The sequence below is a fragment of the Callithrix jacchus genome, chromosome 16 (assembly GCF_049354715.1).
Source record: "Callithrix jacchus isolate 240 chromosome 16, calJac240_pri, whole genome shotgun sequence".
Classification (NCBI taxonomy): domain Eukaryota; kingdom Metazoa; phylum Chordata; class Mammalia; order Primates; family Cebidae; genus Callithrix; species Callithrix jacchus.
Genome location: NC_133517.1, coordinates 93,456,385 through 93,483,676, shown reverse-complemented (window position 1 = coordinate 93,483,676; position 27,292 = coordinate 93,456,385). Strand labels below are relative to the sequence as shown.

Sequence of the window (27,292 nt, the reverse complement as noted above, 5' to 3'; positions counted from 1 at the left end):
CTATATTGTTTAGGGAATAATGATGAGGAAAAAAGTGTACATGTTCAGTACAGATGCAGTTTCTTTTTTCCAAATGCTTTTGAGCCACAGTTGGTTGAGTCTGGGTGAGGAACCCACAGATATGGAGTGCTGACTGTATCTATCATTTATAGGAAAAATGTAAAGTGTGCATGGGAATGATAAAGATCAAAATCTGAAGAGTGGGAGGAGGATGCAATCAGGGTTCAGTACACAGGAGATTTCAACTCTTTTGGTAACATTTTATTTCTTAAGTTGTATATTTTTTTCTGTTTTTATAATGCTTTCTTAGATATCTGAAATATATTTTTTCTTAAGGCTGGTAAGGGATCAGCCATAGCTTTTAATTCTGATGATTTTTTTTTAAAAATTTAATTTAATTTTATTTTTTTCCAGAAACTGAATTTCACCTTTGTCGCCCAGGCTAGAGTACACTGGCATAATGTCGACTCACTGCAACCTCCTCCTTCCAGGTTCAGGCAATTCTCCTGCCTCAGCCTCCCAACTAGCTGGGATTACAGGCACCTGCCACCATGCCCAGCTAATACTTGCATTTTTAGTAGAGACTTGGTTTCACCATATTGGCCAGGCTGGTCTCGAACTCCTGGACTCAGGTGATCCACCCACCTTGGCCTCCCCAAAGTGCTGGGATTACAGGTGTGAGCCACCACACTCAGCCTGATGATGTATTGTAGGACTCAAATTACTTGATTTATAGGGTGAACCAAGTTCTTTTGTGCACGTGTATTGCTATATTGGGTGTGGTTTCAAAGAAAATCTGCAAATACTGATCCATAAATGTGAGCTGTCCATTTGAGTCCTTCAGGAAGCAGATGACTAGATGGGATTAGATATGCAGGAGATTTGGCCAGGCACAGTGGCTCACGCCTAGAATCCCAGCATTCTGGGAGGCCAAGGCGGGTAGATCACGAGGTCAAGAGATCGAGACCATCCTGGTCGACAAGGTGAAACCCCGTCTCTACTAAAAATACAAAAATTAGCTGGGCATGGTAGTGCGCGCCTGTAGTCCCAGCTACTCGGGAGGCTGAGGCAGGAGAATTGCTTGAATCCAGGAGGCGGAGGTTGCAGTGAGCCGAGATCGTGCCATTGCATTCCAGTCTGGGTAACAACAGCGAAACTCCGTCTCAGAAAAAAAAAAAAAAAAGATTTATTGGAGGGACTCAGTGTGTAGGATAATGGGGAGGGAGTAGGATAGGCAGGAAGAGTCTTCAGACTTCCGTAACCCTACCACCAGTGATAAGAGGGAAGGAAGGAGGATTGGGTGGGAAGAATCTCAGACTGTTGGTGCAGTCCTACAAAAGGTTGGGCCAAGCTGATGGGGGAGTCCTCGAGCCAGAGTTGCCAGCTGCAGGAGTTCATGTTGTGCAGGAATGGGCCAGCACTCATATTGTCACTTTGCCATCATTGGCTGGGTGCCCTGGGGCCTTGTAGTGAATGTAGTGGTGCATCCAGGGGGGTGGCAGCTAGGACTGCCAGTCACCTGGGCTTCCCGTAGTGAGTTCTCTTGAAGAAATTCTGAGCAGCACATTTCTAGAGCTGCCAAGGTCGACCTTTTTGCACCTTACAGGTTTGTCTCTTCTTACAGGTTTTGGGAGGAACTCCTCCATGGTTCCATGCACATCTCTTGCAAGGTGGAAGTTGGTCATGTGATCAGTAGCCCTTTTCCCTGAAGGACCACAACAGATACTTATCCTCTGTCTTCCACTGCAATTTTTGAGCAGCTTATAATTAATTAAGGGGAAATAATTCCAGGTAGGAAAGCAGTTTCATTAAGCAGCAGTATGTTACCTTTATAGGCACTGAGAAGTAGCCTAACAGGAAAGAGCATCCTCCTCTTACAGCCTTCCCTTGAATAATCGATTCTAGTTACTCAGGCCAGTATTCAAGTGATTTACAAAGTTGGATAGAAGTTCACCTTACTTTTTTTTTTTAAACCTTTCCCTTTCACCACTTCACTTTAATCTTTCTTGTTTTTCTGCTTGTCCTGCTCATGTTTTGGCTCATCTAAAATCTGAGTGTACCTTAGCGCAGTTTATATGTCACCTAAAAAAAAATGAATGGACTGTAGCATGGTATTTGCTTGGCATCTCGTCAGGGCATTTGGTAGTAGTGCCTTGGGTTGTTCCACCTGCTGAGTCACTGGCACTACCTCCTGCTACAACCAGTGGTTTCCATAGTGATGTCTCAGTGACTTTGACACAACAGAACCTGACTGGTTAAAGAATTGAGTTGTTTTCTATATAATTCAAGTTTTTTGCTCCTCTAGAAATGGGAGCATGATTTTGATCATTTGGAATTGCAACTTTACTAGAAAAAAATCTTACGGAATAAAATGCACAGATATGTTTTAAGGACTAAGGTTGTTAGGGTAGAATCCTGGGGAAGAAAATAAGGATGGTGGCAACATGAAACGGTTACTTAAGGAGATAAAGAAATGCATGTAAATACAAACGATGTATAGTGGCCCTTCGGCTAAGAAAAGTTATATCAAATGCCTTGTTAAGTCTTGCCACTTGGTCACTGTTATGACCCTTCTCTTTGGTGGACCCAGAGAAAGCAGGTTGCTGTGCAATCTGTTCTTTTATAATCCCCATTCATCATCGTATTTTTAGAGAAAAGGAAGAGAAAACACTGAAGGATTATCATGGGCAAGAAGAGTTAGGAAATCAAGACATCTTGTTCTTAGTGAACATTGATGGTCAGCTTGAATATTTGAGCAATACCTTCAAGATTGATTGCTACCCAGTGAACATCGGTAATTCATACAGAGTCTGAAAGTCCCATGTTAGAACATACCATATCAGTACTTAATTGGAGTGACAGGGATTTTGAAGCGTGGATCAGTGTTTTCCAGTTTTGGGATGTTGTGACATTCCTAATAGTGCTAATGGTGCATACATTTTAAAGTAAACATTGTTTGCTTTTATTCCCTTCCTTTAAAATTATTTAAACAGATTAAGTCAGGGCCAAGAACTTGAATGAATTAATGATTTATTGAATGAGCATTTTTTCGTTTAGTCAACATGTATTCAGTCCCTGCTAGGTGTGTATGTTTTTTTTAAGTCGAAGGCAATACCAGCTTCGTGGCCAGATGTCTTCACAAGCACCAAAGCCAGTATCCAGAAATGAACTCATTACTTTGCTCCAGTCTCTAAATTTCATCTCCTGTAGTCCCTGTCTCTGCATGACACACCATCCACAGAGATAGCCAAGACAGAAACCTGGGTGTAAGGGTACAAGTTTTATTAAATTAATACTAGTAACAACAGTAGCTAATGTTTATTAGACATCTATAACACTGCAAATGTTTTACATGCACTTAATTTAATTCTCCTAAGAACCGCAAAAGGAAGGTCCTATTATAATCCATATTTAGTCTCAGTACTGTGCACTGAATCTGTAAAAGATAAGAGCTCAGTCTGAAAGGAAATAAACATGAAAACAAATAATTGCAGTACATTATGATGTCTTGGCAGGATACTATAGTAGCACCCAAGAGGAAAGCCTAACTTCCTGCTGAGGAAAGAAGCCCTTCAGAGGTGAACTGCATTTATCAAACACCAGTTGGTTCTGGCATATTGCATGGGTGAGTAGAAATACAGTAGGGCTGTTTTCAAAATCTGTGATCCATCATTCATATATGGCACTATTAATGAAAGAAACTTCCAGCAATCTGTATTAGAAAGTCATTATCTGAGGTCAAATCATACACAATTGTCTCTTGTATACATGGGGAATGGGTTCGAGGACCCCTCAACCCTGTCCTGCACATACCAAAATCCATACATTCTCAAGTCCCCAAAGTCATTTCTGTGGAATCCCTGTGTATGAGAAAGTTGGGCCTTTGTATATGCATGTTTTGCATTCCATGAATACTGTATTTTTTATGTGTTTGAAAAAAAATTCTGCATAAATAGACCTGTGCAGTTCAAACCCATGGCATTCAAGGGTCAACTATAAGATTTGGGCTAATATTCTCCAGAGAGATAAGTGACTTTTATGGGATAGAAATTTCAGTAGGGTATTTAAGATTAATGGATCAGAAAGCACAAAATAAAGATCTAGGGGTCTTAGGGCAGAGGACCAAAAGGGCAAGTGTTAGGTAAAAATGAAGGCGGGTGTGAGAAGTGGAGGCACAGAGCCCGAGCTGAGTGTGCTTCAAATCCTGTGGATTGATGAGTCCATGACAAGATCAGCCAGCAGGGACAGGAAATAAGCTTACACATGCCTGTGCATACCAAAAGGAACAGAGAGCAAACCAGCAGCAAAATACATACACACACACACACACACACACACACACACACACACACACGTATCTTCTGCTCTTTACCCACCACAATTAGTGCACCCAAGGAGAACATCAGTTTTATCTTTAGGGCCAGCTTTAAAAATAGGCCTGGATGATTTTATAATTCCCTCTTCTGCATTCAGTGAAGAAAACATCTTTACTGCAACTGAACACAAAGATTAAAAATACAGTGGTTAGTTGAGTAAATAGTCTTCTTGTAGCCGGGGATGATTTGTTGCAGGAAATGATATTTTCCTCAAGGCATCTCAAGCAGTTTGTTAGCAGGAATCTCACCCCGAGACCCAAGTACAGGACCCTCAATATAGCTGGGCCAGACATCCAGGACTCTGGAGCTAGAAACTAGATAGCCACAAAAATGAGATTTTTGTGCCTCTATTCTGTACATTCTCTACTAATTATCTTGTCCTTGCTCACAATTTCTACTCTTTCTGTCCCAAAATGGCTGCCCCAGCCTGACCTGATTATGACTTTGCAGTTGCAGTGTCTCATCAGTTATCCACTTACCTCTCTGTCTTTCAGTTTCAGTTCCTGGGAGAAGAAAACTTAGCTAGAAACATGTATTAAGGGCAAAGTCTTTTGTAGCAGTGTTCCATTAGAGGCCCTGGTTCGCAGTTATCAGATGTCTGCTCTTGACAGCTGTCTTAGCCTGGGCTAGAAGTAGGGGGTCTTTAGAATGAGCTGTGGGTAGGCAAGCCTATAAAATGCTTAGTACATATCAGTTAATCGTCAAAATAAATAGTAATCCCATATCAGTATTTTCACATCGGGAGGAGGTGAAACTAAGAAGAACATAGCACAGGTGGCTTCTGGGTCAATAAAGGGCACTGGAAGAGGCGGGAAATGTTAACTTTAACTTATTTCTACTGCCTGTTTTCCTAGATCCAGGATGTAAACCCCTCAAAACAGCTCATAGTCTCAGTCTTGCCTCTGTTGCTCCTGAATGAAATGAGAACTATAATGAGGGCTTGGAATCTAGTTAAGCTCCCTAGACCCTCAGTGTCTCCCAGGTCTGGGTGTAGATCACAATTGCCATCTTTTCTCCCAAGTGGCTCCATTCCTGAGCCCCTGGTTGAGGAGTGACATCAAACTCTGACTAGCTCCTACTAAATCTGCTTTCTCATGGCTGCTAGCCATACCTGGCTTACTGGCATAATGGACACTTTGGTACATGTCTTTTCTGTTTCCTAAATTGAACCACCACACAGAAACCCTCCCTCTGTGCTCTGGCCAACCACTGATGAACCCCTAAATTCTGCCCAAACTTGCAAAACTACAGCACTGCTGGGACTAGTGCAGGCATTCCCAGTAAATGCAACCCCTAATTGGCCATGCAAGAGCTGAGGTCCTAGCATGCTTTGCACCCAAGAGGAACACAAATTTTGCAGACTTCATAATTATCTCAAAGGGAATTTTATCTTCAGTTTAGCAGGGATGAAATAGGAGCTTTATATAGAGGTGTTGCTGTCCAGCTAACACATTCAGGAAGGCTTGCTTTGCATCATTTATGAAGGTTTTTGTTGGCTTTAACACCTTAAACTTCCTCATGAAGAAACTTGTTTCCCTCAAGGACTTGTTAATCAAAACATCACACAAAAGTTCCCTTAAGCAGTTAGAATTGGGAGGAATATAAGCCCAAATATGGCGTTTGGCATGACAATACACATTCCTCAAAACTATTTTCAATATTTCTAATTTTAATTTTAAAATTCACTTGGATTTACATGTGTAATCACAGTTTATAGAATCCCAAATATAAGAGTTTCAAGCTCAAATATAAGTACTAAGTAATTAGAACAAATATATTTGAGTTTAGTTTCAATTCTGCAAGAAAATAGGTCAGGAAATTAATTTGTAAAAAGCAATCTTGTTAATTAGATTTCTTTCCAGGTGAAATGTGAAGCTTTGAATAGCATTATCCAATCTGATTTATAATGAATGAATTCAATTTCAGCTGCAACAAATTTCCTATTCATCAATCTGGAACTTTCAAATCACTATTATTCATTTTATGAGGAAAAAATATGAAATATTTTCTAGAGGAAATACATATCTTAAAATACTTTTACTAATTATGTTTTGCTTAAAGTAAATAAAGTAGAAGAAATTAATTGCTCCACATCTGTTGGTACTCTAATAGTCAGTTATACCTCTAATACATGATTTCAAGGCAAAACACCTCTGAGATTCAGTCATGTCTACTTCAAATGGGTGTATGAAGGTGGGCACACCCATACCTTTGGAGCTGAGGATTTCTAATGAGACAGTGCTGTACCCTAGGCAAGTACAATCTTGACAAAGATATCTGCTTCGACATCTAAGAATCAAAGTCAAGTGTAGGCCCTAGTGGTGTTTGTTATTTGAGTTGATCAGTGGAGATAACTCATGGGCAGAGCTCCTTTGCTGCCCTTAAAAACATTTCTGAAATCCTTGGCTGAAATTCTACCCCTTAATTACAATAATACTTTTATAAATTATCATAAGCAGTGTATATGAACATTTTGTCCTTCCCTGGCTGCACAGCATCTGTTTTGATGCAATTCATACTATGTGATTCTTGGAAATGATGGAGCCAGAGACTTTCTCTCCCACTCCCTTAGGGTCACAGCCAATTGGGTGTTCCTGCTCCAGACTTTGTATCTGGGGTTAGTGAAGCCAGTGTGCAAGGACAGCTTTGAAGTGACAGGGAGGTGCATTTAGTTACAGCAGTGACAGTTATGTCCATTGAGACATCCCAAACAGACTATTCCTGCAGTAGGACCTTGGCCTGGTTCCTGCTCCCTAACCTTCCCTGGCTCCTATCAAATTTCTAGCCTTCAAATCCAGACTTCCTGTCCAATCTGTGAGCCATCCTATACCTTTGCAGCAAATTCCTTTTCTACTGAAGTTAGCAAAAGTCAGTTTCTGATGCTGTAACCTAGATATGCAGAGTCCTTGGCCAATGAATTAACTAGAAACCTACCTTTTAGAAGTTACATTAGAGAGGGTTCTAATTTTTTAGCTTTCCTTAAATAAATCTTGCCTTCCTGAGAATTATTTTTCTTAAACAAAAATTAATTGGTGGGAAATGCTACAAAGAAGGTAAGCTCTGTACTGTCTTGATCTGAGTATCTTGCATTGAACTGTTTCTGGTTTGGAGAGGAAATTTTTTTCTCCTATTGGGGTTGTATCTCTTCTTTTCTCCTCTCTTCTCTCCTCTCCCCTCTCCCTCCCCCCCCACTTTTGGTAACTGTTTCATCTTCTTCCCAAGACCATTTTTTTTTCTCATCTCCTGCCCGTTCCTACATTCCTACCACTGATGCACTAGTTAGCCCCAGTTGGCAAAGGAAGGGTAATTCTGCAGAGAGAAGGAGCACGAAGGAAGGGAAAACTTCAGTCAGCATCTGGGAAGTGGAGAAGGGGCAGGAAGGAAAGCCTGTTACATTTCTATTTTAGTAAATTTCATTATTCTACATGCTGTGTCCAGTTTCTGCTTTCCACTTCTTAGGCTAGAGAAATGAGGAAAGATAGAAGAGGAATGGAAACCTTCTTGTCACAACTTCCTACCCTCAGTCCCTTATTTTCACCTAGACTACAGGGGACTGCATTGCTTATTGTTAATTTCTCAGCACATAAACAGTATCTACCACATCATGTGCTCAATTGAGTTTATTCAATAATTGTGATGATCTCTTCAGCATGAAGAGATCCACCAACATTCTTCCCACTGTTATCCCAGGCCGTCAATCCCTGCCTTCTCCAGCTGTCATACAGCCTACCTGCCCTGCAACACAATAGCATTCAGCTTCTCCCACCTGCCCTGCAATATGTAGAAATTCCTATTCTATTGTCTTTGTTAGTTTTAAGAGAAAAAAGAAATTCCTATTCTAACTACATTAAGGCTTAAAATGAGTTATTGTGAGCCGGTTTGGAAATTTATTCACAATGTATATCTTGTTTGTTCATTGGAAAATATAGGGGCCTGGTGCAGTGGCTCATGCCTGTAATCCCAGAGCTTTGGGAGGCTGAGGCCAGAGGATCACATGAAAACCCCCTGGGTATTAGTGTTCCCAATAGCGAGACCTTGTCTCTACAAAAAAATAAATAAATAAAAAATTCCTAGGCATGGTGGTATGCCTGTAGTCCTAGCTGCTACTCAGGAGGCTCAGGTGGGAGGATTGCTTGAGCCCTGGAGTTTGAGGCTGCAGTGAGCTCTGATCATACCACTGCACTCCAGCCTCGGCTGTAGAGCGAGATCCTTTCTCTGGAAAAAAAAAAATATATATATATATATATATATATGCCAGGAGTCAAACAGTGGCTTTACAAATAATATAATGTGATTTCAGGTAGGTTGTGAAAGGAAGTCAAGTAGAAGAGTGCTAATGTCAGCAGTGATGACTTACTAAGTAAAGGAGACTTCAGTTTAAAGTTGATTTGAGTTGATGAAGAAAATATTTTTTATATTTGTATTATAATTTATTGATATCAATTTAATATCTTTGTATTTATAATTGATTAATATATCAATGTACTAATAACTATTCTCCATTCTTCAAATTGTCTGTTCTTTTAAATTCTATCTTGAGCAGTAAATCTGTACCAGATAGCTGAAAGGAATTTTAGTAAAATGTTTAAGAAGTATATTTGAAAGTGCCAGAGAAGCTTTAGGTGCCCCCCCAACCCCCACCAGCATGCAGACTCTGCCCACAACCATCAACATTCTTCCCTCTGTCATTTCATGCCATCGATCCCTGCCTTCTCATTCAGCAACCATACATTTTACCTGCCCTGCAGCACAATAGCATTGTTCTACCAATTCTCTTAGTTATTACCCAGACAGTAGACTTACAGTTTTGGATGTCCTTGGCTGTCCCTTCATCAAGGCACAAGGTCCTAAACATCTTCTAATCATCTTTCAATCTTCTGTCTTTTCATTGCCACTGCCAATACCCAATCTAGCTCACATTATCTCTCATGCACACTATGGCAATGGCCCCCAATCCATCTTTTAAATGTACATTTTGTCCCCTTTTAATTTGTTCTCCACTCTTTAACCAAAGTGATCTTTAAAAAGCAAATTTCTCTCACAACTTTGCTGCTTAAAAAAATATTTCAGTGGCTTGCTAGGGCCATTATAATGAAGTAAAAAGTTCTTAACATGCATTATCAAGGCTCTACCTTCTCCATCAACATCTTGCGTTCCATCTCATGCTACATACACTCCTCCTCTAGGTCTGTGGTGGACTTCCCTTAATTCTTCCATCACATTGTATATTCTCTTGCCTTGAGAACTTCCACAAATTGTCTCCTTTGCCCTCAGGGCTTGTCTCACATTCTTCAGGTCTGCTCATACATCATTTTATCAGAGGAAACTCTCCTGACCCCACAGGGCAGGTACATCTTTGTCTCATAATCCCACAGCACTTCTTTGCTAACTTTGAGCCCTAAGAGGACATGGACTATGCCTGTCTTATCCTCATTTGTATTCTCCAATTTCTGACCTCTCTACTTTGTCACATCCACCAAAAATCCCGCTTTTTCCTATACCCTGAGGAGATATTCTGTTACTACTTTTCTCATTGCAAATTCCCTTAGAGAAAAATATCCCATATTTAACATCCTACAGCCCTGAGAGTCATGAGAGAAGTATCTAACCAACATGTTTCAAGAATCCATTTTGGAGAGGTGGAATGATATAGTGGTCCCTCAGATTAGACTTTGAGTTCAAATCCTGAATTTGCCAATGACAAGGAGTGTGACTTCAGGTAGATTCTCAACCTCTAGTAATGACAGTTTCCTCATTTGTAAGAAAGCAGAAATGTTTACCTTAAAGGGTTGTTAGGAGAACTAAATGAATTAATATATGTCAAACAGAACCAGCACCTGTATATAATGCATACTATGCAAGTATTTGCTATTATGATTTTGAACACAGACTGTGCCACATAGACTACCAAAGTTAATGCTATGAGGGTAGGGCTTATGTTGGTCTTACTTATTTTGGTTTGCTCAATGACTAGTATGGTGCCTTGCATTAAGTAGTTGTACATTAAATATTTGTTGCAGGAATACAAGAATGAGTGAATGAATGGTCACATTCATTAAATATCATTATAATGGATAATAGCAGAAAAGATACCTAACCCTTATTAAGAAATTTCCATAAACCTTCTGTCTTTATCTGAAAAATGAAGATAATAATTTCTTTACAGGACTGTTGTGAGATTTCAGTGACAATAAAGTATGTAAACTACTATCCCAGTGCCCAGCGCACTAAGCTCAACAATCACGGGCTTTTATTTCTCTCTGGAGTCAAAAGTTAGTAGGTCTAACTCTTTCCTTGGGTTCTAATATTAGGTTCTCAGTTTGGCATCCTTGCCTATCCTCTTTATTATGGCATTTGTGACAAGATGATCTGTCTCTTCAACCTCCAATCATTGTTATAAAATCTCTGTGAAAGGCCAGCAGGCTCCTCTGCCTTCCATATTAACCAGCACTTCCCCTGTCTAGAAGTTATTCCATTCTTACGGATATTGAGAAGATAAGTAGAAGTGATTAGAATGTACTTTGCCAACATAAAACCTTGTATTGTAGGAGTTTGTCAAAGGGAACTAATATTACCACATATCTGTAGAACTTTATGAAGACCCTGTGTATCTCTCAACCTTAATGACTAAGATTGTAGGTATGATAGAAATCTGTAAATAACATGGAAAAGGAAATTTATTAAAGTCTAGGACAATTGCATTACCCAGCTGTACACAGTGTGTTCTTTCTTCAAAGGCTGCAATAAATGAAAAAGATGGTTACCATAGAGATAAACTGTGCCCTTTGGCTAGCTGATTAGAAGACCATTTCAACCTAGTATTAGAGAATATATTTTGCCTGTAAGTGATATTTACAGATAATTTCTATCACAGTTGTAACCCAAGTTTTTAAAGCTGAAATGTTAAACCTATAAATGCTGAACTCTGTAAAGGCTTTTGTTCCTTTGCTAAAATTTATTTTAACATTTATATGCTTTTTGCCTTTGAAAATGTGTTTTTAAAGTTCTTCCCCCTAGGATACTATAAAAATCTTCCTTGAAATCTATTCTACCACATAGTTGGCTTCATTTTCTTTAAAGCTCATATTTTATTTTTTGAATCATTTGTCAGAGGCAATATGTAGTATCACAAAAGCTGCACTAGCACGAAATGCTTATGAAACATGGAAAACCCATTTAATAACTCATAGTAATCAGTTAGCACAAAGATCTGTGGATGGTAATATTCAGATCCTTATGTAGTCATTTAATCGGTTCCTCAGTATTCGGAAAGTAATTACAAATACACAGCTGGGAAAATCGGCCAGTTGATGCAAGCATTTGCTGCAGGGAGAAAATTCGTCAAGGTTAAGCTTATTTTGTCTGGTTGGGTAAGATAGGTTCTGTGGATAACAAAGAGGAAGCTGGATTATTTTGTAAATTGAGTGATTTTATGTCATAAATCTGACCACTGTTCCCTGAAATATTGCTGAATAAATCTATTTTTTAGGTGTGATAACTTGAAAGAGATTTTTATTCCCCAGGGAAATAGTTTTTCTGGCATTGGGGATTCAGTCATGACCTTCGTTTGCCCAGGCCAATGTTTAGAAAATTGCTTTCCTCCCCTATGCTGGTGGTGACTTTATTTATATTATTTTGCCTCTATGTGTGTGTGTGTGTGTGTGTGTGTATTTAAATGGGCATTTAAAAGTAGGGAGAACAGTAAAGTGTCTTACCAAATATCCTGGATTCCGAATCATGACCCCTTAAAGTTTTAAATTTAAGTGAGTAAATGATCATATAGCTTGTTTGCCATCTCCCCTAACCCCAACCCTCAATGTCTTTCTCTTAAATGTAGTAAACTATGAGTCAGTATACATCAAGGTATTTTAGGACCTGAAAAGTAAGACCACAAATCATTAAGGGTAGAATGTCGGTTTTCATTTTTCCTGTGATGTAGTGAAACTTAAGCCACTGCGCACTTCCTAGGTTGACAGCTGAAATAAAAATCACAGCATTGTTCATGTTCTTGTTTATTAGGCATAAAATCAGTTATTTCTTCATCTACGAATCTCTTTTACATTTGTACAAGGAAAAGTGGCAAATAGTGAAAGCTGGCTAGCCTAAAACCCATTCCCAGTCCTCTTGTCTATCTGTAGTCTTCCACTGGAGAGGCTGAATATTTGCTTTTTACCTCCCTTGCACCTAGTGGTGGCCATGTGAACCTGTTCTGGCCAATGTGGCATAGGCAGAAGTCTACTCTAAGGTTTCTTTTTCTAGGAAAGCATTTCTTTCTTAATAAAGGAACAGATGTGGTTGGTACTACCTCTTCCCCCGCATCTTGTTTATGCCTTAAATGTGAACCTGATACCTGTTACTATGGTGACCATATTGTGACCATGAGTCCAAAAGAATAAGGTAAAGGATGGTGGAATGAAAAAATAGAAAAGGCCAGGGTCTTTTATGACATCATTCACTAGGAGATTCAACCTGCTGACTCCTGTCTTCTAATTCTTTTTTTTTTTTGAGACGGAGTTTTGCTCTTGTTACCCAGGCTGGAGTGCAATGGCGCAATCTCGGCTCACCACAACCTCCGCCTCCTGGGTTCAGGCAATTCTCCTGCCTCAGCCTCCCAAGTAGCTGGGATTACAGGCACACGCCACCATGCCCCGCTAATTTTTTGTATCTTTAGTAGAGACAGAGTTTCACCATTTCGACCAGGATGGTCTCAATCTCTTGACCTCATGATCCACCTGCCTCGGCCTCCCAAAGTGCTGGGATTACAGGTGTGAGCCACCGCGCCCGGCCTCCTGTCTTCTAATTCTAAGAGACAAATTACTTTCAGCTTAAGCCACTGTTAGTTTGATTTTAACAACCAAGAAAACATCCTAATGACAAGACTTGTTTTAAGTTTCAGTCTAAAAACCACTCCCCACTCCAAAGGGTAAATGAATACTTTCCCTTTCACTTCTTACCTATTTTAGGTGAGATTATTCTATCTGTAATAATCATACCTTTCTTTGATTCAGCAAGTAAGCTGTTCCTTTCGAAAGGATGAAAAAGAAGTGATAATTTGATACTATGCAAACAGTAGTTCATTATCAAGATGTGCATGTAACACAGTTCAAGAATCATCCTCTGGGTGATAACAACTTTTAACCAGTTTGGAAATGAGGCCAATTATGGACCATGAAGGGGCAGGGTCCAGGGGGCTTATCTTATCAAGGCATTTTCTTTGGAAGGTAATGAAACTAACTTCGGTAAAGCAGAAAGAACATCCTCTCTGTAAGGATTCTTAATTCTTCTACTTCAATTTTGTATTGAATAGATACAAAATAGAACTTGCCCTCTTGACAGGCTCCTCTTCTTTTAGTAGAATGAGGTACAGCTGTTCCAAAGCACCTTTTCTGGGGACTCTTCCTGGTCCTAATAAGTACTCCACAGAATAGTAGATGTACTTCTATAGTTTCTAAGCTGTCAGCTGCAATGCTATGTATCTATCAGTTTCGTCATCTGACACTTAAGTTTCCCATGATCTTGCAGTCACTTCAGATAGCTAGTCTAGTTCGTTAATGCCACCTGTTCTGAACCAATTCTCCATCAAAAGTTCGCTCATTCTGGCTTCAAATTTGCACATCAGATCATTCAATAACAACCATCAACTTTTTGTTTTAAATTGAGGTTAAATTCACATAACATAAAACTGTCCCGTTTATACAATTCAGTGACATTTTATATATTCACAGTGTTTCGCAACCACTAACTTGTCAAGTTCCAAAACATTCTCATCACCCCAAAAGGAAACCCTGTATTTATTAAACAGTCACTCAAAATTATTCTCTCCTTTCAGCCTGAGGCAACCACTAATCTGCTTTCTGTCTCTATGGATTTACATATTCTGGGTATCTCAACTAAATGGAATCATATGTAAATATGTGACTTTTGCATTTGGCTTCTTTTACTTAGCATACTGTGTTCGAGGTTCATCCATGTCATAGCATATATCAGTACTTCATTTCTTTTTATGGCTGAATAATATTCCAGTGTATTCATATACCACATTTTGTTTACCCATTATTTCATTCATGGACATCTATATGGCTTTCACCTGTGGGCTATTGTGAATAGTGCTGCTGTAGACATTCATGTACAAGATTTTGTTTGAGTACTTATTTTAAATGTTTTTGTCTGTATACCCAGGAATAGAATTGCTAAGTCATAGGGTGATTTTATGTTTAGCCGTCTGAGGAACAACCACACTGTTTTCCACAGCATCTGCACCATTGTACATACCCACCAGCAACGTACACGTGTTCCAATTTGTTCACATCCTTACCAATGCTTATTTTGCTTTTTAAAGAAAATGATAGCCATCCAAATAAGTATAAAGCTGGATCTCATTGTTGTTTTGACTTGCATTTTCCTGATGACTAACACTGTTGAGCATCTTTTCATGTGCTTGTTGGCCATTTGCATATATTCTTCAGAAATGTCTACACAAGTTCTTTGCCCATTTTTAAATTGGGTTGTTTATCTTTCCATTGTTAGTTTCTGTGTATATTCTGGAACTTATTCCTGTGTCAGATATATGGTTTGCAAATATTCTGTCCTATTACGTGAGCTGTCTTTTCAATTTCTTGATAATATCCCTTAATGCACAAAAGTTTTATTTTGAAAAAGTACAGTTTCGTTTTCTTTTGTTCATGCTTTTGGTGTCATATCTAAGAATTCATTGCCAAATCCAAAGTCCTGAAGGTTTACCATTATGTTTTTTTCTAAGAGTTTTATGACATCAAATACTTATGTGAAGTTTTCAACATGACTAACTGAAATGAAATGTTGAAAAGCAATATAGTTTATGCACTGATCTGCGCCAGAGAGCACTTACCTAATGCCAGAGACTTTTTGTTTTCAGTACTATATAATTAGATGTTGGTCATGAATTCTACTACCTAGACATCACATTGTCCTCTTAGCATCTAATTAACAGAGACTGTTAACTGATGAGCTAAGTGAGACAATTTAACAAGAAGGTCAGCCTATCCCTTGGACTTGGAAGACAGACAGATGGTTCAGGGATAAGGTGACAAGCTTCTTACCAAAGACTTGCAACACAAACCAGTCTTTGCTATGTTGAAAATATTCTACCTACTACATAAGCTCATTTTATTTCTTAAACAGCTCTATTTGTAAATAGCTCTCGTTGAATATCATGCCAGAGCCTCTACCAATAAGATGCAAGTCATAGCTTTGAAATATAGTAGGATGCCCTTATAATGATATCCAATAAATAAGGCCAGTCTTTGGAAAATTAGACTAGAGATTAAGTTTGTCTTTAGTACCTATTGTACTTACTGAAGTTTCAAAGAAAGCAAAGCCCTCTGACTAGATTGGTCCCCAAATATAAGTGATATAAGTTTTCTTGGTGGAGGAACCATTGACCTTTAGCTTTGTGGGTTGAAAAACTAGATTCCTTTTACTTCCTACAAAGTGTACAAGTTTAGGGGGAACACACATTCATCCTAACTTAACTCACAAAAGAATGCTTTGTAAGTCAGGAGACCAATTTCAGAACTTACAGGGGAGAGTTTACATCTGCTCAGATGCCACAACTGTAGTTATTTGCTACAACTTCTTTCTGTTAGTGGTAATCCACTTGAGAGAACAAATTGTTGGTATTGCACTATGGTGAAACAGTAGAAGGGTGTGTGACGGGTCCAGGTAGGAGGGGTATTCACCTGCCTCTCGTGGTATGAGTGTACTTGCATAAATATTAGTTTATTGCCCTCAAAGAGGTCTGTATTTCAATAGGCACATGTTCATTCCCATATAGCTTTTCTCTTTTGTAGGCCTGATATAAGTATATTCAGAGTATCTATCTAGGAGCATCTATCAGGAGACCTACAGTTCTACCCATATCAGAGAAGATCATGCTCTTCTCTTAATCTAAAGCCCTGTTACCAGATTGCTGCTCCTCTGGCTTATACTTCTAGTAATCCAGCAGTTTCAGTAACTTAAAATAAGCCCTGGAGCCATCCATGTAGGAGGAAGTTAGTGATACTTTATTTTGTCTTTTTTTTTTTTATTGCATTTTAGGTTTTGGAGTACATGTGCAGAACATGCAAGATAGTTGCATAGGTACACACGTGGCAGTGTGATTTGCTGTCTTCCTCCCCTTCACCCACATCTGGCATTTCTCCCCATGCTATCCTTCCCCAGCTCCACCCCACTCTGTCCCTCCCCTATTCCCCCCAATAGACCCCAGTGTGTAGTTCTCCCCTCCCTGTGTCCATGTGTTCTCTTTTCTTTCAAAAGAGCAAGATTGAGGGGTTCGGGCGCTGTGGCTCATGCATATAATCCCAACACTTTGGGAGGCCAAGGTGGGTGGATCACCCAAGGTCAGGAGTTTAATAAGACCAGCCTGACCAACATAGTGAAACCCCATCTCTACTAAAAACACAAAAATTAGCTGGGCATGGTAGCACGTGCTTGTAATCCCAACTCCTTGGAAGGCTGAGGCAGGAGAATCTCTTGAACCCGGTAGGTGGAGGTTGCAGTGAAACAAGATCGTGCCTTTGCACTCCAGCCTGGGTGATGAGTGAAACTCTGTCTCAAAAAAAAAAAAAAAAAAACAACAAAAAACCCAAGATCAAGTCTGAAGCAAAAGTGGGTCCTAAGTGCATTTAATAACTTCCCTTCCTGCATTCCAAACTACAACATTACTGTGAACAAACAATATATATATCAGGGTTTCTCAGAATGGGATCTCTGTGTCACCTCTGTATCTACCCAGGTGAAGAGCTTTTATTTTTAAGGTTATGCATTTATGTTAATGTGTGTTAGCAAAAGACTTGATTTATCAAACTCCTGATGTCCTAGATATTATGGCTTAGAATGAAGTCGAAGTGTAAATATTTTTTGAAAATTGTTTTAAAGAATTATATTAGGCAGATAAGAATGGTATGAGAATATGGCAAAGATGATAAAGGTAGAACTCAAAGACTAAAATTTGGGAATTTATTTCTCACCTTATATTAGTAACAAAGTTGTAGCAGCATTTACATAGTATGTCTTGATAGCTGATTGATTTGGCCCATTCAGTGAATCCCATTCTACATCCCATCTCCTACTTTATTTGACTGGTTATACTAACAAATGCTCAGTCACTTGACTCAACGAAGTATCAACTTCATTTGGAAAAATGCTTACTATGGCAACCTTTCCATGGAATATCATCTCTCAATTTTCCTCTTTGCTCAAGCATTTAGATTCAGCATTTATCTACAAATGCACTCCCTGTGATTATGCCTCAGGCTAGCATTCTCTTATCAGTAGGTCACCCTTGCCTTTCTTCAGCCTTTCTGTTCGCCTACTCCTGAGCTGCATCTCTCCTGAAAACTTACATTTGCAATTTATTTATCCATCTTGCACTACATAAATGTACATTATTTTCCTCTCTGTGACATTCCTATGCACTCCTCTTCCTAGTTCTTTCTGCCTACTACAACACTTGATGAAAATAATTACAACAAAAAGTTAGTTGTAATTAGTGACTTTTAATAAAATTAGGTGTAGCTTGCTCCTGGTCTATTTTGGTTGTATTCTTATATAGACATTGACATTGGTCTTCTAAAGTGAAAGTGTCCTTCCATCTGGAAAGGCTGGATAAAACTAGTATCAATATGTTTTCTTGCATTTCTTTTCTTAGGACTGAGGCCAGCTTCCAATCTTCCTGTATGGCAGCACAATAGTAATCTGAGGTATTCGAGAATATCACTGAGTATGCTACAGCTTTTTGAAAAATCCAGTGACTTTCTTAATTGGACTAAGAGACAGTGCCTCTATTTAAGCTTATTTATAAGCCACTAAATGGAGTTATTTCTGTAGGTGCATCTAATTTTTATTATTTTTAATATCAGAAGTTAACTTTTCTTTGACTTTACCCCCAAATTATATATAGGATATATTATTATATATGTTATATAATTATATATAGGATCGTTATATCCCATTTGGACCTTTAATGAATTACTGCATTCTTCTATGCAATTCCTCAGCATCTTTACTCCCTGGCCCTAGTCCATTCCCTGTAATAAGACCTTCTTATCTCAAGTGCTCAATTGTAAGGCAATTGTTGTTGTTAACCAGGTTTTGTTTGATTAAAACTTGTGATTCAAAAAGACAACTCTTCCCCAATGAGAGTGTGGACTTAAGGATATAGTACTCCTTGTCTACATGGAGGTAGTAATAATTGAGATATAAATGGGCTTTATGTTGTACCAAGTGGGATAGGATGAAGGTTCTGAAAATACTGACAGGAGAAGACTAGAGGTATAACTATGACAGAAAAGGATGGATAGAATTAAATCTGAAAGTCACTTAGAGAAACACTTGGGAAAACCTCAGGAAGCAAGGGAGACTGGAGCAGAGACCGGAGGTTGTAAGGATACTTGGAGAGTCCAGTGAGAGAAGGGCATAAGCTTTATACAGATCAGTTATCTAGAAAAGCCTTGAAAAGAAGCAATAGCTTCAATCACTTCATCTAAACAGACTGAAGGGACCTTGAGATGAGAAATGTGTTAAAGAGCTTTAGGATGGAATCCAAATATTAAACACAACTGCCCAAGCCGTATCAAGGTTGTAGAGAGTATTTTATCTTCAGTTGGGAGTGAAAACTACCTGGTGGCTAGGACTAAGCTGAATTAACAGCTGATCTGGTAGTGAATTTTGAGGAACGATCTGTTAAAATTGTGTTTAGTGAGTCAAGAAGCGTCAAGGTAGCCAGACTGTATTCCTGTGACTCTGAACATTCTGAAATTTCCTCACTGCAGAGCAATGTCATGTTAAAACCCAAGTGACTGACTGGGCTGAAATAACAGGAGCCAGAAAGCAGAGGAAGCTAGAGACATACAAGGATAAGAAGAAGAAGCCTCAGTCCATAAGGTGGTGACAGGGAAATTTACTAGTCATGAAATTCTAGGAAGATTCTTTGTACGGGTTGCTCTGATTTGTTTTTTTTTTCTCACCAAAGTATAAAGATAATTATTTTGGAGTATGAGATATTTCTAGTACCCTTCAAATCATGCCCGTGTCTAGTACTGAGGATGAACTTAAGGTCAGAGTGCACTTAAAAAAAATGCACATAGAAATCCCATGTATAACTGAAGTATAAATGAAATACTTTTATATATGTTTTCTTTCAAATCAAATTTACCCAATATTAAAAGATAAATAAAACCACATGGCTAAATTCCCTAGTCTTCATTTTTCTGACACAATTCCTCCATTCTTCCCTGCAGTTAAAGGTTAATGTTGTTTGGATTTGAGGAGCAATACTATGTTTTTGCTTGCTTAAGATCTAAGTTTCTTTTAACTTGTTTTATTTTAGATTTGATAAAACCTCACAAATTTTTCTTAGAGCCTTATTCCTCAAAAGACCAGTTCTGTGATAAAATAGGGTTTGTTTGTTTTCCTAGTTTTAAAAACAAAGCTGCTGATTGACCCCAGTGACTGATATAGGCAACAAAAAAATACTGATTTTTGAATGTGGAAAGTTTATTAAAATGAAGTGGCTTGGGTAGTAGAATCAAAGCTGTACCAACAAAGAAAAACATGGCATATGACACTGTGCTTCCTCAGAAATGGAAGACCCATGTCAAGTGTTAGGCATAGCTTGCATCTGGCACAGAGATAGCCATCAACAAAACCTGGGGATACTCTCCTGGGCTATTTTGTGCTCTGTTCCCATGCACTGCAATGGGGTAAAAACTTAGTGGGGGCCAATCAGTCAATGGGAGAAAGATGATCTATCAAGGATTTGACATTTGCACATGCAACACTGTGGAAGCAGCTAGGATAGATGGCCATGATAGATAAAACTTTCTTTTTTTTTTTTTTTTGAGAAGGGAACAACCACATTAAAAAGCTGCCACAGCTTGTCTTCCTGCTCTACCATTTCTCAGTCTCAATTTCACTCTGCTTCCTCTGTATCCTCCCATTATGGTATTAAAAATTGCTATATCTCATGTTAGATATTGTTGAAGAAGAGTTACACTATGGTTGACCCCTAAAATCCTTCATCTTCAAGGTAAATTAAATGGGCATTCCTGTTCCCCACCAACTTTTTCATGTTCCTTCCCAAACACAAACGCATATGTACCTGATGTTCAAATCATATATCGTCCTGTGTGACATTTTTTCCCCACTAGGGTGTCCCTGGTGTTCATCTGTAAATGTTTCCTGTCCCTGTGAAATGGCTCTGTTTAGATGCCGTGTGCTCTCCACTACACATATTTTGAGCACCTATTTATTATATACCCCAAATGGATATTCATAGAGAAGATCAAGTAGGTATGATTTCCCCCTATGTCTGTAGCTTCCAGGGATTCTAAACTCTCTCACTAGCTCACAATCAGCTTTTAGCAATATCCTTAAAAAATACTTGTATTCTTCTTATCTGCCTGTATGGCACCTGGGGTTTCTTTTTCCTAGGCTGTGCCGCAAGTGAGTCAGTATTCCCACTTATCACTCCTTGGAAGTTTCTGTCTCTCCCTGGATTTCAGTATATTTTGTTGCTCTGTGGTAGCAGATCCTTGGTGGGTTTAAGAAAAGTTATGATTATGTTGATTATCTACTTTTTCTTTTTGTCTTGACTGAGGGCAAGAAAGCAACATTCTTTCCAGCTTTCTACATTCTAGATGGGAGTGGAATTATGTTCACTTTTAAGTATACTTGATTTGGGTTGTTGGCAGGATAAGGAAGGAGATACTTCCAAGAAGTAGTTGCAAATATGACACAACATATGCAAATGCAGAAGTCTTCTTGTTCGTCAACAAGGGTCAAACTCTGTAAAATATTTGAAGTGATTTATTTCAAGCCAAATATGAATGACCATGGCCTATGACATGGCCCTCAGGAGGTACTGAGAACATGTGCCTAAGGTGGTCAGGGTACAGCTTGGTTTTATATATTTTTAGGGAGGCATGAGACATCAATCAAATACATTTTTAAAATACATTGGTTTGGTTTAGAAAGGCTGGACAACTCAAGGTGTAGTGGTGGGGAGGGGGGCTTCCTGGCTATAGGTAAATTTAAACATTTTCTGGTTGACAATTGGTTGAGTTTATTTGAAGACCTGGGATTAATGGAAAGGAATATTCAGGTTAAGATAAAGGATTGTGGAGATCAAATTTTATTGTGCAGAGGAAACGCTCAGATAGCAGACTTCAGAGAGAGAGCAGGTTCTAAAATGTTTCTTATGAGACTTAAAAGAGTGTTTGGCTCCTAGTTGATTATCTCCTGGAAAGAAAGAAAGAGAGAGAGACAGGGAGAGAGAGAGACAGAGACAAGGAAGGGAAGGCAGAAAAGGAAGGAAGGAAGGGAAGGAAGGAAGGCCAGGTGTGGTGGCTTATGCCTGTAATCCCAGCACTTTGGGAGGCCGAGGTGGGAAACAAGGAAAGAAGGAAAGAGAGAGAAAGAAGGAAGAAAAAGAGAAAGGAGGAAGAAATAAAGAAAAAGAAAGAAAAAGGAAAGAAAAAGAGAAAGGCAGGCAAGCCTGGTGTGGTGGCTCATGGTAGCACTTTGGGAGGCTGAGGCAGGTAGATCACTAGGTCAAGAGATTGAGACCATCATGGCCAACATGGTGAACCCCCGTCTTTATTAAAAATACAAAAATTAGCTGGGTGTGGTGGCGCGTGCCCATAGTCCCAGCTACTCAGGAGGCTGAGGCAGGACAATCACTTGAACCCAGGAGGCGAAGGTTGCAGTGAGCTGAGATCATGCCACTGCACTCCAGCCTGGCGACAGAGTGAGACTCTGTCTCAAAAGAAAGAAAACAAACGACAAAGGAGATTTTTCCCACAGGAGACTTTGCAGGGCAATTTCAAGGTATGGCAAGGAAATATATTTTCAGGTAAAACAATTTTTCATTGTCTTGTAATATTATGCCAAACCAGACTGAAAAGTAAGTCTCCCCAAAGGATTGTAAATTATTCTATTATAAAGACACATGCACATATATGTTTATTGCAGCACTGTTCACAACAGCAAAGACTTGGAACCAACCCAAATGCCCATCAGTGATAGACTGGATAAAGAAAAAGTGGCACATATACACCATGGAATACAATGCAGTCATAAAAAAAGACGAGTTCATGTCCTTTGCAGGAACATGGATAAAACTGGAAACCATCATTCTCAACAAACTGACACAAGAACAAAACCAAACACCCCATGTTCTCATAAGCGGGTGTTGAACAAGGAGAACACACTGGCACAGGGAGGGGAACATCATACACTGGGGCCTGGGGGGTGGGGGGCTAGGGGAGGAATAGCAGGGGATGGGGGGATTGGGGAGGGATAGCATTAGGAGAAATACCCAATGTAGATGACGGGGTGATGGATGCAGCAAACTACCATGGCACATGTATACCTATGTAACAAACCTGCACGATCTGCACACACATCCCAGAACGTAAAGATAGATAGATAGATAAATAAATAACTGCCAAAAAAAAGCGTAAGTTACAATGTAAAGGTTCAAATAAAACCCATCTGATGAGAATTTGTGGTTTGTAGGGCATGACTCCCCCTTACATGGGAATTTGGGCAAGATAAAAAATGAGAGCTTAGTCCTCAATATGAAGAAGTGATAAAGCTGATAGAATAGATAATATTTTAGGGAAAAAATGAAAAAAAACCCTGATGATTGGAGACTCAGAATTAAATCACTAAACTTACTGCAAAAGGATAGTATTTGTATGTATTGTGTGTTTGATTGGAAGCAGATGGTTTGACAAAATAATTATACTTTTCTTATATTCCACTCTTATTATTCCAGTTTTATATCTGATTTCCTGCTGTCTATGCCTTTTAGTTAAGCAGAACTGTTCCTAGAGAATCATCTGAAGGTTTTTCCTCTCTTCTTTTTCAGCAAGTTAATATTGATATATTTGGGCTTTATCAACAAAGAAATCAGTATTTCTTTAAATTTTTCCCTTTGAATTCCTTTAATTATTTAAAGTGGTGCTGTTTCAAATAGCTAAAGACTAATTAAAAAAAAAAGATGATTCATTCATTTCTTCCACCAGAGCCACATCTCAGCCTAAGGGCTCAAGGATGGCAGCAGTATGAGGTTAATTCTGGACTCACAGGCTGCTTGCTTGAGAACTGTTAGCTTCACTTCTCATCTCCTTGTGGGTAGGGAGCCACCACTGATTGCATTTACAGAATAACAAATGAGAATTAAGCTTTCTATTTGGGAGATATTTTGAGCAAAATTAAACATGGTATAGGCAACATGGGTTAGGTTGAAATAATCCCCATTCTGACAAAGCCCTTAAAATACACACACATGCACACATGCAGACAAACAAACAAAAAACCCAAAACCATATTCACCCTCAAGAACAAGATAAATCAAACATCCGTAGTGTCCTACCAGTTTTCCAGTAATTGAAGTAGAGTATAATTAAGGTAACTAAGTCTATGGACTCTGTGTTTAAATGCTGGCTGTACCACCCAGTAGCTGTATAACCTTGAAAATATATTTGATCTCCCAAGTTTCATTTTCCTCCGATGTTATATTGGGTTTAATAATGACAGCTAACATTCATTGAGTATATGTCATGCCCAGAGTGTCCATTCACTTATTTATTTCTAATTTAACAAATTGGAACATGGATCAGAAGAAAATACTCAAGACTTAAGCCAAAAGGTATAGAAATCACAGAAAAGATAGTAAAAGATAAATTGATATAGCAAATAGGTATAACACATGTGCAGCTGGAGTCCCAGAAGGAGATGAGAACGAATATAGAAAAGTTTATTTGCCAGCCACTGCTTTAAGTACTTTACAGGTGTATCTTATTTAATCCTCACAAAAACTCTCTGAGGTAGGTACTATTCTTGCCACACAGGAAACCGAGGCACTAAGTTAGGTAACTTGCCCAGGGCCACACACCTATTAAGTGGTAGAGCTGGGATATAAACCCAGGCAGTCTGAGCTTTGTCCACATTGTAAACCAGCTTTATTCTGAGGACTGTACATAGGTCAACTCATTAAATGCTCACCAATAAGTCCTATAAGTACTATCATTATCCCCATTCTATAGGTGAGAGAGGTTAGGCAATTTGGCCAAGATTACTTAATTAGGTAATGATAGAGCTGGGATACAATGCCTGGAAAGTCTTATAATATAGGCAAGTCTGTCTCTAAAGCCCATAATCATAATTTTTGTGCTATATCCTCTGTCAGTAACAGTACCTTCATCATAGAGTTCTTTGACAATTAAATGGGAAAAGTATTTAAAGCACTTAGTTCAGTCCTGGCATAAATTCAGATATTATTATCATTTACTATTACTATTACTGATTGTCCTCTGATGAGTATAGTTCCCTAAGAGTTTAAGTTGCAATTGCAGTGAGGTGAGAGTAGCAGGAATGTATAGAATACTGCCTGAAATATGACACCCTGCTCTGAGCAGGTTCCTAAAATGAGGAAGCTATATTAGAGTTCCGAAAATGAGGTTGTTTCCTAGAGATTCCATGCATTTCAGTTCATTTACCCCCATTGCCTAACTGCAGTATACAAGGTGACTGGATACCAGAAAAATTGTAGCGAAAGAGGAAGGGCCTTTACTCCTTTGCTGGGAGTTTTAAAATTTGATAGAATTCTAATTTGTCTTGACTGAGGGCCAGCTAGCACAGAATACCACATTACACTTCCCAAATGATGCTAAGACATTTATAATAGTAGGGGATTCTTTTTGTTTTTTGAGACAGAGTCTCACCCTGTCACCAAGGCTGGAGTGTAGTGGCATGATCTCAGCTCACTGCAACCTCTGCCTCCTGGGTTCAAGCAATTCTCATGCCTTAACCTCCTGAGTAGTTGTGATTACAGGCACATGCCACCATGCCCAGCTAATTTTTATATTCTTAGTAGAGATGGGGTGCTGTGATTACAGGTGTGAGCCACTGTGCCCAGCCATGTTATAAGCTTTACTCTATGCCAACTACTTTTCGAAGTGCACATGTTGATTTACATGTTCCTAAGAAAAGCCCTAGGAGATGTATAATATTACCCTGCCCACTTTATAGATGAGGAAACTGAGGTCCAGTGTTCAAGGCCACACAGTCATTAAGTGATAGAATTGGAATTTCAACAGTTTTGCCCCAGATCTGATGTTCTTCCCACTTCAATACTAGTTTTTTTTTTTTTTCTGATGGAGTCTCACTCTATCACCCAGGCTGGAGTGCAGTGGCATGATCTCTGCTCACTTCAGTCTTCACCTCCCGGGTTCAAGTAATTCTCCTACCTCAGCCTCCCAAGTAGCTGGGATTACAGATGTGCGTCTTAATGCCTGGCCAATTTTTGTATTTTTTAGTAAAGAATATTTTTGTATTTTTTAGTTTCACCATGTTGGTCAGGCTTGTCTTGAATTCTCAACCTCAGGTGATCTATCCACCTCAGCCTCCCAAAGTGCTTGGGTTAAAGGTGTGAGTCACTACTGCACCCTGCACCCGGCTTCCAATACTAGTTTTAATACTCTTCCCACATTACTGATTACCCCTCTATCTCATGAGTGAAATTAAAGATTAAATATGTAATTGTAAAGTACAAGGTAGGTAATTTTCATGAAGTTGTTTTGAGGTCCTCTTAAATTAAAGATGCTCTCCATCTCTCACCATTATATTGTACTCTGCTTTTTTTTTTTTTTTTTTTTTTTTTGTCCTTTTCTTTTCTGTTTGTTTGTTTGTTTTTGAGACAGGATCTCGTTCTGTCACCCAGGCTGGAATGCAGTGGTACATCTCACCTCACTGCAACCTCTACCTCCTGGGCTCAAGTGTCACTTCTGCCTCCAGAGTAGCCGGGACTATAGGCGTGCACCACCATACCTGGCTAATTTTTGTGTTTTTTTTGTAGAGACGGGTTTTACTACGTTGCCCAGGTTTGTCTCAACCTCCTGGGCTCACACAATCTGCCTGCCTCTGCCTTCCAAAGAACTGGGATTACACGTGTGAGCAACCAAACCTGGCCCATTGTACTTTGATTCTTTTGCCTGCAATTCTTCCAACCCTTCGCTCAAGGTGAGATTTTTGATAATACAAAAGTTCTGAATCAATTTGACAGGACTTACTTGTCAACAAAATGGATAGCGGTATCTTCTTCTTGTCCACAGCCATACCTTGGGATAGTCAGATAGTAGAAGGTGGTGGTGGTGGAGGGTGTCCCCTCTGCCTTCTTGTTTTTCTTAAGGAGATAGGGTCTTGTTATGTCACCCAGGCTGGAGTACAGTGGCATGATCATAGTCCACTGCAGCCTCAAACTTCTGGGCTCAATCAATCCTCTCACCTCAGCCTCCAAGTAGGTGGGATGACTGGTGCATGCTACCATGCCCAGCTAATTTTTTTAATAGTTTTTATAGAGATGGGGGTCATGCTGTGTTGCCCAGATTGGTCTTGAACTCCTGGCCTGAAGGGATCCTCCTGTCTTAGCTTCCCAAGTCACCGTGATTACAGGTGTGAGCCACTGCCCCTGGCTCCCCTCTGCCTTTTGTTACTTTTCCTAGGGCAGGAATTGTTGGCATATACTGGTACCAGTACCCAACTTTGTTTTACTTTATTTGGGATCCTAAACAATTAATTTCTCCTCAATGTATTTATGAAGAAATAAAGCTTATCAAAAAATCAAGTAAGCATGATTTGTAAACAAAGAAGATTTCAGGAATTTGTAGGTTTTACATGTTCTTCTTCCTCAGATAGATAGCTTATTCTTTTTTGGGAAGGGACACAGAAAAATTTATGTATCTTGTTAAATAGCAGTAGGCAATAGTTATGGTCTGCTGATCCCATCTGCTTCTCATGAGAAGAAAAAAGGTCTACAAAGGCACTGTCAGGGAGGTTTTTGGCCTCTTTTAAGAGATTTTCCTGAGGTTTTT

General features: G+C 39.2%; 2 long non-coding RNA genes across 2 annotated transcripts in view; one reads left to right on the top strand and one right to left on the bottom strand.

The window, feature by feature from the left end:
- The first annotated feature begins 1,624 nt into the window (after nt 1–1,624).
- Nucleotides 1,625–26,415, top strand: LOC144579782 (uncharacterized). The gene is made up of 3 exons (XR_013528170.1): nt 1,625–1,791; nt 3,516–3,625; nt 26,278–26,415. It is a non-coding gene; the product is annotated as an uncharacterized LOC144579782 (long non-coding RNA).
- The window catches only part of LOC144579781 (uncharacterized), a 57,062-nt gene continuing 32,786 nt past the window's right edge, over nt 3,017–27,292 (bottom strand). Inside the window, exons 3-4 of the long non-coding RNA XR_013528169.1 lie at nt 4,377–4,496; nt 3,017–3,260 (exon numbers count right to left, since the gene is read on the bottom strand). This is a non-coding gene — a long non-coding RNA (uncharacterized LOC144579781). The remainder of the gene's footprint in view (nt 3,261–4,376; nt 4,497–27,292) is intronic.